We start from the raw sequence: 12,686 nt of genomic DNA, 5'->3' as shown, positions 1-12,686 counted from the left end.
CGCTGCCGACATCCACCTATTTCCTGTAACCCCCATTGTTCTGATTTTTGGCGGTGATAGAGGCTCCTTCCCATCCCTGGTAAGATTTGCTGGTCAGGGCACTCATTCCCTCCCTGGGGTTTCACGCAGCCAGTGATGTGCTTTGTACTCCGGGGTGGTCAGAGACGGCCCATCCTGACCGGGCAGGCAGTCAGGGTATTTCTGTATTGGATGTCCTACGGAAACCAGAAAAGAAAAAGGCAGCAGGACCCTACCCCCATGAAGCCAGGGTTTGTGTAACAGTAATGAGTGTCCAGAGGAAAAGCCTTTGCAACACAAAGAGTTTTCCTGCACTGTCTTAATGGCCAGCCTCGTGTTCACAATTCATTAATGCAGAGGAGGTTATTAATGGCCGAGGGAAGTGCTTGGGTTTGTTCCGGGGAAGTGCTGGCCGCAGGACGGGCCACAGTCAGCGGAGGCCCTGTCCCTGGTGTACTTAGCCTGGCTGTGTCTAACCTGTGATTTGGAGAGCTGGGTGTGAGGTGGAAACTCCTTACAGCTGCCGGGGGAGAGCTTTCATAACTTAGCCATGGAGCCGCTGTCCCTGGCTAGGCGGGGCATCACAGCTGACCGTCCTCAACAAGATGGGGACAGGAGGGAAGATGGGCCGCCTGCGTGGCAAGGCAGTCCTGTGGGGACGCTCCGTGTCGTCTGTGGAGCCCTGGAGTCAGGCCTCAGCTGAGAGAAGCGCAGCAGAGCTGAGGAAGGAGGTCTGACCTCCTCTTACGCTCCTCTCTCCACCCACTCCAGGTGAGGCCTTGGTCCCATGGGCGGCCCAGGTGGGGAGGAGCCCGGGGGCAGCCAGACCTGGTCCCAACTCTAGCCTAGCTCCATCCCTCTGGGTCCCTCCAGATGAGGGTGTTCTGACATGCAGTACGTGCTCAATCGATGCTGCAGAGTAGCCTTCTGAGCCTGCATCACATGTGTGAGGATGAGGCGAGAGGCCAGGGGCAGGGCATCCAGTGCTGGGAAAGGGTCTGGCCATGTCCTTCCTGGGAACAAAGCCCCGTAGTTACCCCAGAATGTGCCCTCCCGACTTGGCCCTTGGGCTTCCAAACCAAGGTAAAGCGTCCAGAGTCTGAGACTGGGAGGGCTTTACTGGCCAATAAGTGTTTCCCCATCAGGGTTAAACTCACAACTGGAGGCAGCCTCTTCCTCTTTCAAGCCCCTGGAAATGTTTTCCCCTTAATTCTCTTAATCACTTTTTCCTCTGTGTTGTGATTATTTTGTTATGAACTATGATAATCAGGAAAATTCAGAAAATATGCATGTAGAACTTGCTGAATAATTTTAGGCACTCATGTGCCAGCCTTCTTCTGGAGCTCTGCCTGTACCCTAGAAGCCCCCTTCTTCTCATGTCACTTTTCTTCCCCCTAAAAGAAACTGTTATGCTGACCGCAATGGTAATGCAGTTTTGCCAGCCACCTGAGTAGGCGTTCTGAAACGCTATTGTCCAGTCTGAACTTTTTTGAATGATACATGTGTATACATATAAATAGAATCGCATGGGATGTCTTTTTCCTGCCTGGTTCCTTTGACTCAGCATATGTGGGAGATTTATCTGTGTAATTAGGTTTAGTTGTCGATTTTTTTGTGGTGTTCTCTGTTCATGATCAGATCATCTGTAGATAACGACAATAATACGTCTTTCCCTTTCCAGTCCTTATACTGTCGGCCCTGGGTATCCACGGGGATTGGTTCCAGGGTGCCCTTCCCCACCTGCCATACTGAAACCTGCCCATCCTCAAGTCCCTTATAGAAGATGTGGTAATATCGTGAGCACAGTTGGTCCTTTATATCTGAGGGTTTCACATCTCTGTATTCAACCAATTGGCAGATTGATTTCAGTTGGTTGGTTGAATCTGAGGATGTAAAACCTGGGGATACGAAAGGGCAGACTGCACTTATTTCTCTCTCTTGTCCAGCTGTGCTGGCCAGAACCTCTAGCACAGTATTGAACAGAAGTGGTGAGAATAGGCATCCTTGCCTTGTTCTTTTCTTCAGTAACAGCTTTATCGAAATACAATTCACATACCATGCAATGCATCTGTTAAAACAAACAACTCAGTGATTTTTTGGTATAGACAAGAGTTGTGAAACCATCACACAATCGACTTTAGAAAATTTTCATCACCCCAGACCTGTTAGCAGTCAGTCACCCCCAACCCTCCCTGCCCCATGTTACCACTAGTATTTCTGTCTCTACAGATTGTGGACATTCTGTTACTGGCACATATTTAACTGAGTGGAATCATATCATACAATAGCTGGTCTTTGTGACTGCTCCTGGCTTTATGCCCTCATGCTTGATCTCAGGGGAAAGCTCTCACAGCCTCACCAAGGTTTCACCATCGTGTTTGCTGTCTGCCTTTTTATTTTTAACATGTGCTTTATCAAGTGAAGATGTTTTCCTCTTGCACTAGTTTTCTAAGAGTTTTATTTTAATTATTACTTTAAAAAATCATGAATATGAAGGGATGTTGAATTTCATGGAATACTTTTTCCTGCTGCTGTTGAGAAAACCACAGGATTTTTCTTTCTCAAATATTAATACAGTAAATTGCATTGGTTGATTGTTTAATGTTAAACCAACTGTGCATTCCTGGAATTAACCCAAATTAGAGGTGACATATTATTCTTTTTATATATAGATGGACTGGCTGATATTCTGTCTAGGGCTTTTTTGTCTATGATCCTGAAGAAATTGGCTCGTAAATTTTTTTCCCTGATAACCTCTATTCTGAGTTTCAGTACTGTTTTACTTTACCCCCCAACTTAGTTAATAAAAGCGGCAGCAGGGAGCTGTTTTATTGTCTCTCCCAATTCCAAGGACGGGCTGGGCTCAGCTGGATGGTTCTGTTGCTGCTTTTGCCTAGAGTGTCTCATGAGGTTGCATTCAGATGGTGGCTGGGGCTGATACACACAGGATGGCAAGGCCTCTGTGCCTGGTGCCCTGGCAGGGATGCTGAGAGTGCCCTGTCTTTCTCTTTCTCTCTCTCTTTGGTGGGAGTTGAATGGTGGTTGGATTCTGAGATTATAAAAGCAGAAGATGCCAGGTCTTATTAAGACTTACATTCAGAACAGGCACAGTGTTATTTTTGCTGAATTCTATTGATGGAAGCTGCTCACAGAGCCAGCTCAGATGCAAGTGAGGGAATTGCACACAGGTATGAACACTGGGAGTGTGGTTCATCGAAGGCCCTCTGGGGAGACTGACTGCACAGGTATTGAGGATACTCTGGCCTTGTGATGTGAGTTGGGATTTAAACAAATATTTATTTATTTATTTGGCCTCGCCAGGCTTTAGTTGCAGCATGTGGGAATTTAGTTGTGGTGTGTGGGATCTTGTTCTCTGACCAGGGATCAAACCTGTGCCCCCTGCATTGGGAGTGGGAAGTCTTAGCCAGTGGACCACCAGGGAAGTCCTGAGAGGTTTGTTTTTGAACTCACCTAACTTCCCAGTCCTGACTATAAGTGCTTTAAGGGCACAGTCCTTATCTGACTCACCTCTAGATCCTTCCAAGGCATTCACCTCTGCCCTTAACACAGAGGCTGGTGCAGAGTAGAAGGTAGTGAAGTCTGACTAGGCAGAGGATCCCACTTCCTGCAGAGTTGACTACTCAGTGGGAGAGGCTCCCGGCCTAAGGTCCACCGTATGTGCAGCTTCAGGAAAGCAGTGCGACCTTGCAGGACCCCTGGCTTATTTCCGAAGGTGCAGGTGCCGGAGAAGCAGGGCACCCGAGGGCTAGACCTGATCTGTCCTCATGGGGGATGTGGCTGGGTCAGCCCTAGCTCCTCTGTGCCTAGGCGATGTCAGGAAGACAGGGGTGGAGAACGCCAGCACTTAACATTTGGAAGCAATCTCCTTGATGAGTATGTTACCCCCGCTTCTCCAGGATACAGTGGGAGAAACTGAGGCTCAGAGGTGGCTAGGACTGCCCAAGGTCACACAGTGTGCCTGCCAGAGGTAAGACAGACCAGGGACCCAAGTGCCCCAGTGTCCAGGTCCCCACACCCCATATTGATTCTGTTCCTTTTACAGGCCCCTGCTGTCATTCTCTGGCTTTAAAAACGGCAACTCACTTTCCAGAAGCCATTTCCTATGGGTGCTGATGGGTTTGCCCTTCCTGCTAATCAATGGGGCCCTGGAGTGCAGAGCTGAGCAGAGGTCCTGGCTTATGCCCAGAGCCAGCAGGGGGGGCAGGTTGCCCATTCTGGGGGCTGCTGGAAGGAGGGAGGGTGGCACTCACTGGCATCAGACCACCTAGAGTGTGTGTCCCTGTTGCTCCCCTGCTGAGCAGGGCTCTTGGCTCTGGGTGCTGGCGTCATTTGCTTGCCCCCTCAACGGCATCCAAGCAGAAACGGGACATCGATCCTGGCCCCAGACTGGGCCACAGCACAAGGAGTGGTTGGCTGAGCTGACTCCCATCAGGGAGCATTTGCTGGGTGAATAAACAAATGTCGGGACAGTGCGTGCACACGTGGGGTTGACGGGGAGGGATTTAGCATCTACTCCCCCAGGGTAGGGGCTTCCCTTGTAGCTCAGTTGGTAAAGAATCTGCCTGCACTGCAGGAGACCTGGGTTAGATTCCTGGGTCAGGAAGATCCCCTGGAGAAGGAAATGGCTACCCACTCCAGTATTCTTACCTGGAGAACACCATGGACAGAGGAGCCTGGCAGGCTACAGTCCATGGGCTCGCAAGAATCAGACACGACTTAGCAACTAAACCACCCCAGAGTAACCTGCCAAATGAACCTGGGGATTTTGGCATTAATCAGGTTGGGTAGCTTTGTGGTGACCATAGTTTTTCTTTTCATGGGATATTGAGGCAGATTAGGACCTGGGAGATGGCAACTTTGAGGAATCAAAATGTGCTTCCTAGATCCGGAAAGACAGACTTCCCCTTCCTCCCTCCCTCCCCCAAATGTAATCGAGTGTTTGCTTTGTATCCAGAGTGGACGTTTTAGCTCTAGAATCAGGGCTGTGGGGTGAGGATAGGTGAAGGCTCTTACCCTGCAAGTTTGGGAGGTGAGGTGGGTACAAAAATAAACATAACTCCTGTTAAAGAGGCAATAAGAACCGTAACACAGAGATGGGAGAAAGCGCTTTGGGAGTTCTGTGAAAGAAGTCACCTGAGTGAATTGGACCCTACTGTATATTTGATTATTGGTGAACAAACTTAGCCACGGCACTGAAAAATCTCTGCTTAAATATCATAGGCATCTGCCAACACTGTTACCCCACACTCTTTACAAACTGTAAGGATCTGGTATTAGGAATCACAGAACATGCTTATTCTACTTTGCAATGAAGCAAAAAAGAAATGAACTATATGTATATGAAAAGTTTCATAAATCTACTTGTGCACTTACTTGCTCAATAGTCTTACCCTTAACGTGAACATTTAGCAAAAAATCGGTGTGCAACAGCTCTGCTTGTAACTGAAATTGTCGTTCTTGTGCCTTCATATGATGAAAATGTGCTATTGGCAGAGACGAGACAGAACTAACTTAATCTTTCCTGTCAGACTCTGTAGTAGATCAATTAAACTGCCGAGGAGATCAAATGCTTCAGACTGTATTTATTACATTAAGTATTTATGTTCAGGCCAAGCCTTTAAAGCATGATGTCATATAGCAATGTAGGCCGATTAAATCAATTCAGCAGAATTTGCTGTAACTTAATGGAAATCTAATTGTGCGTTTTAATTTAGTGTCCAGGAGGTAGTAAGTTCTCCAAACAAAACAATTTTCAGTCTGCATTTGGGGAGCAGGAGGCTCTTGCACAGGCTTGGGTGATGGCACCTGTGGTGGGTGAGAGGGAAGAAGTCCTGGCCTTGTAGGGGCTTTGCTGGCTGGCAGGTTGGGTTGCATCCCATGCAAGGGATCACTGACTTCGATCCCCACCAAACAGGAAATCGATGAAATGTTCCTGGTGGGTCTTCCGTGGCCAGTCCTCAGCTCCATGTTTGCCAGTCAATAGCTCCAGTGCAGACTGAGGCCATTAGCAGCCATGGAGTCTCGGCTGGGTGCTGAGGACACAGTTCTTACTCCTTAGAAACCTCAGTGGAACGCCCTTCTAAAGGAGAGCATCTCTCCCATCATCTTAATGAAAGGAGATGGGAAATCAGGAGTCACAAGAAAGACACTTATTGTGAGAGTAATGCTCGGTCAGTTTAGAAAAAGCGGAAAATACAACAAAACACAAAGAAAAATATAAAGCTTATTCATAATCTTAGCACCCAGCATCAGCCACGATGAATGTTTGTTACTGGTACATTTGTTTTCTTCCCATTTACAAATATGTATCTCCAATAAATTTATGTATCTTAAAGCTTATTTAGAATTAAAAAATCAAATGTTTAAATTTATAAATATTTTCTATTTCTAAATAGTATTATTTACTATACATGCCTGTGACCTTATATTGATATGGTATATGGCTGCACATGTGCATATACACATATATACTATGTATATATGTATGTGTTGTGTATATACAGATATGTATATATATATATATATACACACACACACAAAATGGGATAATTTTGACTTACTGTTTTTTTAACCTACTTTTTAAAATTTAATATTCTACTATTACTATATTTTTGCACCAAATATCCTCTTATAATATAATTTTGTCATAGTTTAGTGCTTTCAATAAGGTGATTATAACTTATTCAGTCAATTCTCTAGAATTGGGTGGTTAGTTTCTTCATAATTTTTTGTTGCTATATGCCACATGGGAATGACTTTGTTTGTACTAATTTAATTTTTAGACCACTCATGATTTTAGCTTTTTGACAGATAAAAAGCAAAAGAAAACTAGAGCCCCAAGTATGGAAATCCAGACATTAAAAGATGAGACTTTTAAAGTTTGTTGGCTCACTCCTCAAGATTCTGTTGGCAGAATAAATTATTCTTAATAAATTATTATTATTATTAATTATTTATTATTAATAAATTATTATTACCTGGAGAAGGAAATGGTAACCCACTATAAATTATTCTACTTTTCGCTCTGATGGGAACGGGCTCATCAGGGAAGCCCCCAGCTGTGAAAGCAGTGTCGGGATTGTGTGTAAGGCAGGGTGGAGGATGCTCGCAGCACAGCCGCGCATCTCGAGGAGGATCTGTGTGTCCTCCCGGGGATGCTCACAGCAAGTCTAGTTCCTTGCTGGTCACTGAATTGAACTGCTAACTAGAACAAGCTGTGCACTGTAACTTACTCTTGCCCTTTATTTTGCATGTGGTCATGGAAATACTAATTGTTGGAGGACTTAGTACTAGGTGCTTTATAGAGGTGGATATATTACCTCTTATAAATGAGGAAGCTGGAGCTTGGAAAGACGGTGTGAAGTCCCATGGCCAGTTAACAGTGGAACCAGGAGTCAAACTTCAGAGCCCATTTCCTCCTCGTCTGCAGGCTGCCACTGGCTGTCAGACCCCAGGCGGCCTGTCACCGTTCTCATTTGATAGCATGTTGATAATTCTGACTCGGTTTTGGCGCAGACATTTGCTAAAGTATCTGCTACCATCCTGACGTTACAAGAGGAGGACAGTCTCTTTTGTGGCTGACTCCACGTCACCCCATCACTAGCAGACACAGACTTGGTGTGGTTTTCGGAGCCCTTTCAATCATCGTCCCTTGCGGTGGCTCCTGTGGCCAGGGACCGACAGCTTCAGGCCATTCTAAAGCCTGCCACTTTGCTTGCCTTGTACTAAATGGCTCCAGGTTACCACGCATGTTGAATGTTTTGGCTGTTTTATAAATTTTTTGTCTTTTATCTCAGTATTGTCCATCAATGTTTCTGCTATTAACAATCTCATTGCTTTCTAGCTTGTGGCAGCCTTGTAAGACAGAAAAGTGATGTTAGCCGTGCATTTGGAAGTCTTCACGTATGTGGTGAGGGCCTTGAGCCTGTTTTTTGAGGGCAAAATGCATGTTTTGGAGTCTGGATTTTCACCTGGTGACCATGGGGTCATCTGCTGCCTTGAGCATTGCAAAGGATGCATTCATACTTTGCTATTTCTGTTGTCAACAGTGCTCCAGGCTGATGAAGTTGTTCGGGCAGGAGAACACTTGGAGAAATCTCATTGCTGTTGGTTCTGTGAAATCATGGAGAAATCAAGAGTTAGGTCTAAAACGATCCTATTTGTAGACATCATTTTTTCCCCTATGTTAAAAAATGGTTATGGAAATTAAGGGAGATGCTGGTGTTTGGACAATTTAAGTTCAATTGAAATCAGTTGAAATTCTGCAAGCATGTTTAAGTTGGAAGGACGACATAGCTTTATAATTCACATCCCATTCTAAAACCACTCATTTTTTGTTGAAGGGGATTTAAAAATGTGTCTGTTAGCCCGTAGTGTGCATGAAGATTCTCTACAACATCCTGTCAAGGGGGCTTCAGTGTCCATGACCAGAAATGTGTCACCCTCAGAAAGAGACCACCATCCACACTGATGGTAAAGGAAAGAAACCCCTCCTTCTCTCCCTCCATCTGCTGCTTCTACTCTGCCCTAAACCAGGGAGAGGCAGTTTCCTCATGTCCACTGTGCCTAAAAGGCCCTGTTCTTTCACTTTTTACTCCTCCCTACAGCTTCCTCCCTCTAGCCTGACGGTCTGACTGTGACTTTACCCTCCTTTTTTCTGCAGGTTCTGCCTCTGTTAGGGCAACCCACAACCACAGTGAACAGAGTAAGTTCACCGTGAACTTACTCTGAAGCCATACTGACCACATGCTCTACTGCTGAGATACATCCCCCTCTGGACAGCTGGGTCTTTGGGCACAGATCGTAGACTTTACCCATTTCCCTGATAAATATCATTGAATTCGATTTGTTTCCGTGTTTGCCTTTGAGCTTGTCTGTTGGTTCAGATGGCCTTTCTTGGTCTTGTCTGTATCTGCCTTCTGTATCGGCATGTCTTCTGTGTTCTCATCCAGGGAGGGCAGGGCAGAGCAGAGAGGAGGTGAGTCACAGTGGTTCATTTTTTTCAGCACTCCTCCATGTGGCTTTCAGACATTTATGTCTCCACCAAAGAGCATCCCTTGTGGCTCAGCTGGTAAAGACTCAGCCTGCAATGCGGGAGACCTGGGTTCGATCCCTGGGTTGGAAAGATCCCTGGAGAAGGGAAAGGCTATCCACTCTGGTATTATGGCCTGGAGAATTTCATGGACTATATAGTCCATTGGGTTGCAAAGAGTCAGAGAAGACTGAGTGACTTTCACTTCACAAAGAGCATTGCCTGCCCCCCCCCTTTGATAGACAGTCAGCTGCTCTCCAGACTTGGGGTGTTGATGAGGAAAGAGGGAGACGTCTGTGACGGCTTCATGCCAAAGACTTTTGTTGGCCTGGGCACATCTCTCAGGGTCTGATGTCCTGCTTTGGGAATCCCCGCCTGACCGGTGCTCTACAGTCAAGGGACAGAGAAAGGACTCGAGGGAGGTGTGCGTACCATGATGCTTCCTCGGCCAGAGGTGTGGGGGGTTGGGTGGGTTGAGGGTGCTGGTCCTGGACATGTGTGTGTGTGTGGCCTGAGACACTTTGGGGGTCCTCACCCACTGGAGGACCAATAAGGAGTCCCAGTCTTGAGTGGTCTTCATCTTCTCGAGGACCTTGACCTCACTTTCCCTTGGCTCTTACAGTTTTGTTTTGAAGAATTTATTTTTAATTGTGGTGAAATACACATATGGTAAAATTTCTATCTTAACCACGGCTAAGTGTGTAGTTCAGAAGTGTTAAATATGTCCTTATTATTGTACAACCATCGTCACCATCCATCTACAGAACCCTGTCATCTTTCCAAATTGAACTGTGTACCTGTTACACCCCACCCCTCACTCGCATCCCCTCAGCCTCTGGCAGCCGCCATTCTACTTCCTGTCTCTACGAATGTAACTCTACTGGGTACCTCATACAAGTGGAATCAAACAGAATTTGTGTTTCTTCTGACTGTCCTAGTTCACTGAATATAACGTCCTTGAGGTTCATCCATGTTGTCGCCTATGTTGGAATTTCCTTTTTTTTTTTTTTTAAAGGCTGCATGCATAGCCCTTAGAGTTTATAAGCAGAGTCTCCCAAAGTCATTGGGTTCATCTGGTCCTCAGTTTCCCCATGTCTAGTGTGGGGGGTGAAGTGGGCAAGCCGCATAGACTCTGTCCCTCCCTCCATTCTGTGAATTAACTTATATCTTCCACCTCTGAATCTGGGTTTTGTGGGCCAGGAACGTAGTTATCAGTGACTTTCGTGGGGACTTGCCTGTTGCAGACGTGAACCAGCAGGCGTAGGCTGCAGATCCAGGAGGCTGTGTCTTGTCCAAGTGGCACTTCTTCATCTCGCAGGTGACGAGCTCATCGCCGAGTCATAGCCTGATCAACGCCCTCTCTGGTGTCATATCAAAGTACGGCCTTGCTGGGGACGAGAACCAGCCCGAGACACATATGCTGAGCCTGCCCCTCTGGGGCTTGTCTGACATGGGGTTGGCTGCCCAGGCCTGGCTCTGGGGACTGTGGCCTCTTGAGGGTCCCCCGCAGCCTACAGCCCCAGTCAAGCTGCCCTCAGACCCCCAGCCCCTCGTGGCCCCTCCCCAAATGTGCTGAGGGTGGGGGTCTAGTATCAGTCTTCCTTCTTTTGAACATTAATTTAAAATCAAACTTATGTGTTTGAAAGAAATGCACAGGTATTGTAGAAAACTCAGAAAAGTTCTAAGCAGGCACAGAAAGGAAAATCATCAGTATTTCCACTGCTGAGAGGGTTCACTGTGCTCCGTCTTCTGTCCTCTTCCCGCTTGGCTCCCCCCAGGAGGGATTTGGAGGGGAGGAAGACCTCCCCTGCTGGGTGAGTCCTGGCCCTTGGCGTGGCCCCTGGGCTCAGGGCATAGGCACTGTTCCAGCCCAAGATCGCGATCCCCGGTCTCAGTGAGGCCAAGACTGCTGTCAGTGTGTGGCTGCCTGTGAGCACGCTGGGAGAAGCAGAACCAGCAGGATGTGGAATTTGAACCCTTTAACTTTTTGTTTGCTTCCTGCTGTCACTGGAAATGCGACCAGGCGAAAGCCAGCTAGGGGTGCAGGTTGTGGAACGGGCTCTCAGAGTTCTGTGTATAAACTGGGCGCTTGTGATTCTTCTCACACTCATCTTGCCATCTGCTGCCTGCTGCATCGGCCCCTCCATCAGAATTGAGGCAGCAAGTGACGGCTGCATTTTAACCTCCTATTACACTCGAGAAGGAAATGGCCTCCCGCTCCAGTGCTCTTGCCTGGAGAATCCCAGGGACGGCGGAGCCTGGTGGGCTGGCGTCTATGGGGTTGCACAGAGTCGGACACGACTGAAGCGACTTAGCAGCAGCAGCAGCAGCATAGTCGAGGAGAAGGGGACGACCTGCAGGAGAAGGCCCCCTTCTGTAATAAACTGTGTGGACCTGGGCAATTCCTGGAGCCTTGTTTCCTAACTTGGAATGTGGGGCTGAATGATGCCCTCCCCTCAGGGCGGCCAGAATGATGACAAGGGACCACAGTGGGCGCTATAAGGGTGAGTTTCCTTTTGCTTCTGAGTGGGCTTGGAGAGGAAGAGAAAGATGCCCAAATGTGCTTCCGGGGAGAGAAAGAAGCCTGACTCCAGTACAGGGAAGCCTGTCCCTGGGAAAGGAGGTTGGGCATGCCCCAGCTGCGGGCATGGTTGATGCTGCTGAGGCTGCCTCCTGAGGGCTGATCCCGCGAGTGGGTGCCAGGCCTGTGGCCCTCCCTGTCTCCCTTCTGCCCGCCACAGCTATTTCTCAAGGCCTGGCCCGTTCTGGTGCTGTGCTAAGGGCTGGGGACAGAGGAGTGATTTAGGCCCCCTTGGGGGTGTGTGGGGCAGACAGACCACAAGCCAGGCCCAAACCATTAGTGACCCACCTGCTGTTTGTGGCCGGTGTGAAGACAGAGCACAAGGCTCTGACGGAGAATATAACCCGGGAACCTGCTTTGGACAGAAGGTCCCGAGGGGCTCCCTGAGGCCACGACGGTCAAATGGAGCCCTAAAAAGAGACAAGAACCCTGAGTCAGAGGAAAGGTCTCTTCACTCCCAGGCAGAACCCGATGAAGGGTCCAAAATAGGGGAGGGACTGTGCTCTCTCTCCAGACAGAGGGACATAGTTGTTAAGGCGCCAGTCCTCTGCCTACTGGAGAAGGCGATGGCTCCCCACTCCAGTGCTCTCGCCTGGAGAGTCCCAGGGACAGGGGAGACTGGTGGGCTGTGGTCCATGGGGTCACTGGGAGTCGGACACGACTGAGCGACTTCACTTTCACTTTTCACTTTCATGCATTGGAGAAGGAAATGGCAACCCACTCCAGTGTTCTTGCCTGGAGAATCCCAGGGACGGGGGAGCCTGGTGGGCTGCCGTCTCTGGGGTCACACAGGGTCGGACACGACTGAGCGACTTAGCAGCAGCAGCAGCAGCCTCTGCCTAGTGTGAGGTCCAGCTCTGCCGCTTGTTATTCCACCTCAGTTTCCTCATCTGCAAAAGGGGATAGAGCCCACTGCCTAGGAGTGCTCCAAAGCCGAGGTGCGCAAAGTCAAATGTGCTGAGAACTGCGGTGCTGGTACGTACAGGGCCTGCTCCAGTGAGCACAGCTCCTGTGCAGGGCTTCAGTGTGATGGTG

The 12,686-nt window shown here is 48.2% G+C and overlaps 1 protein-coding gene and 1 long non-coding RNA gene across 2 annotated transcripts in view; both read left to right on the top strand.

Annotated features, from left to right (window-relative positions):
• DRGX (dorsal root ganglia homeobox) overlaps nucleotides 1-12,686 on the top strand; it is a 32,578-nt gene that overhangs the window by 16,743 nt on the left and 3,149 nt on the right. The gene's annotated exons all lie outside the window — the stretch shown is intronic.
• On the top strand, nucleotides 7,580-8,177 carry LOC129641870 (uncharacterized). Its single transcript, XR_008709491.1, has 3 exons — nucleotides 7,580-7,777; nucleotides 7,883-7,948; nucleotides 8,088-8,177. It is a non-coding gene; the product is annotated as an uncharacterized LOC129641870 (long non-coding RNA).

The sequence above is a fragment of the Bubalus kerabau genome, chromosome 1 (assembly GCF_029407905.1).
Source record: "Bubalus kerabau isolate K-KA32 ecotype Philippines breed swamp buffalo chromosome 1, PCC_UOA_SB_1v2, whole genome shotgun sequence".
Classification (NCBI taxonomy): Eukaryota; Metazoa; Chordata; class Mammalia; order Artiodactyla; family Bovidae; genus Bubalus; species Bubalus kerabau.
Note: the sequence above shows the minus strand (reverse complement) of the source record. Positions and strands in the feature narration are given on the sequence as shown.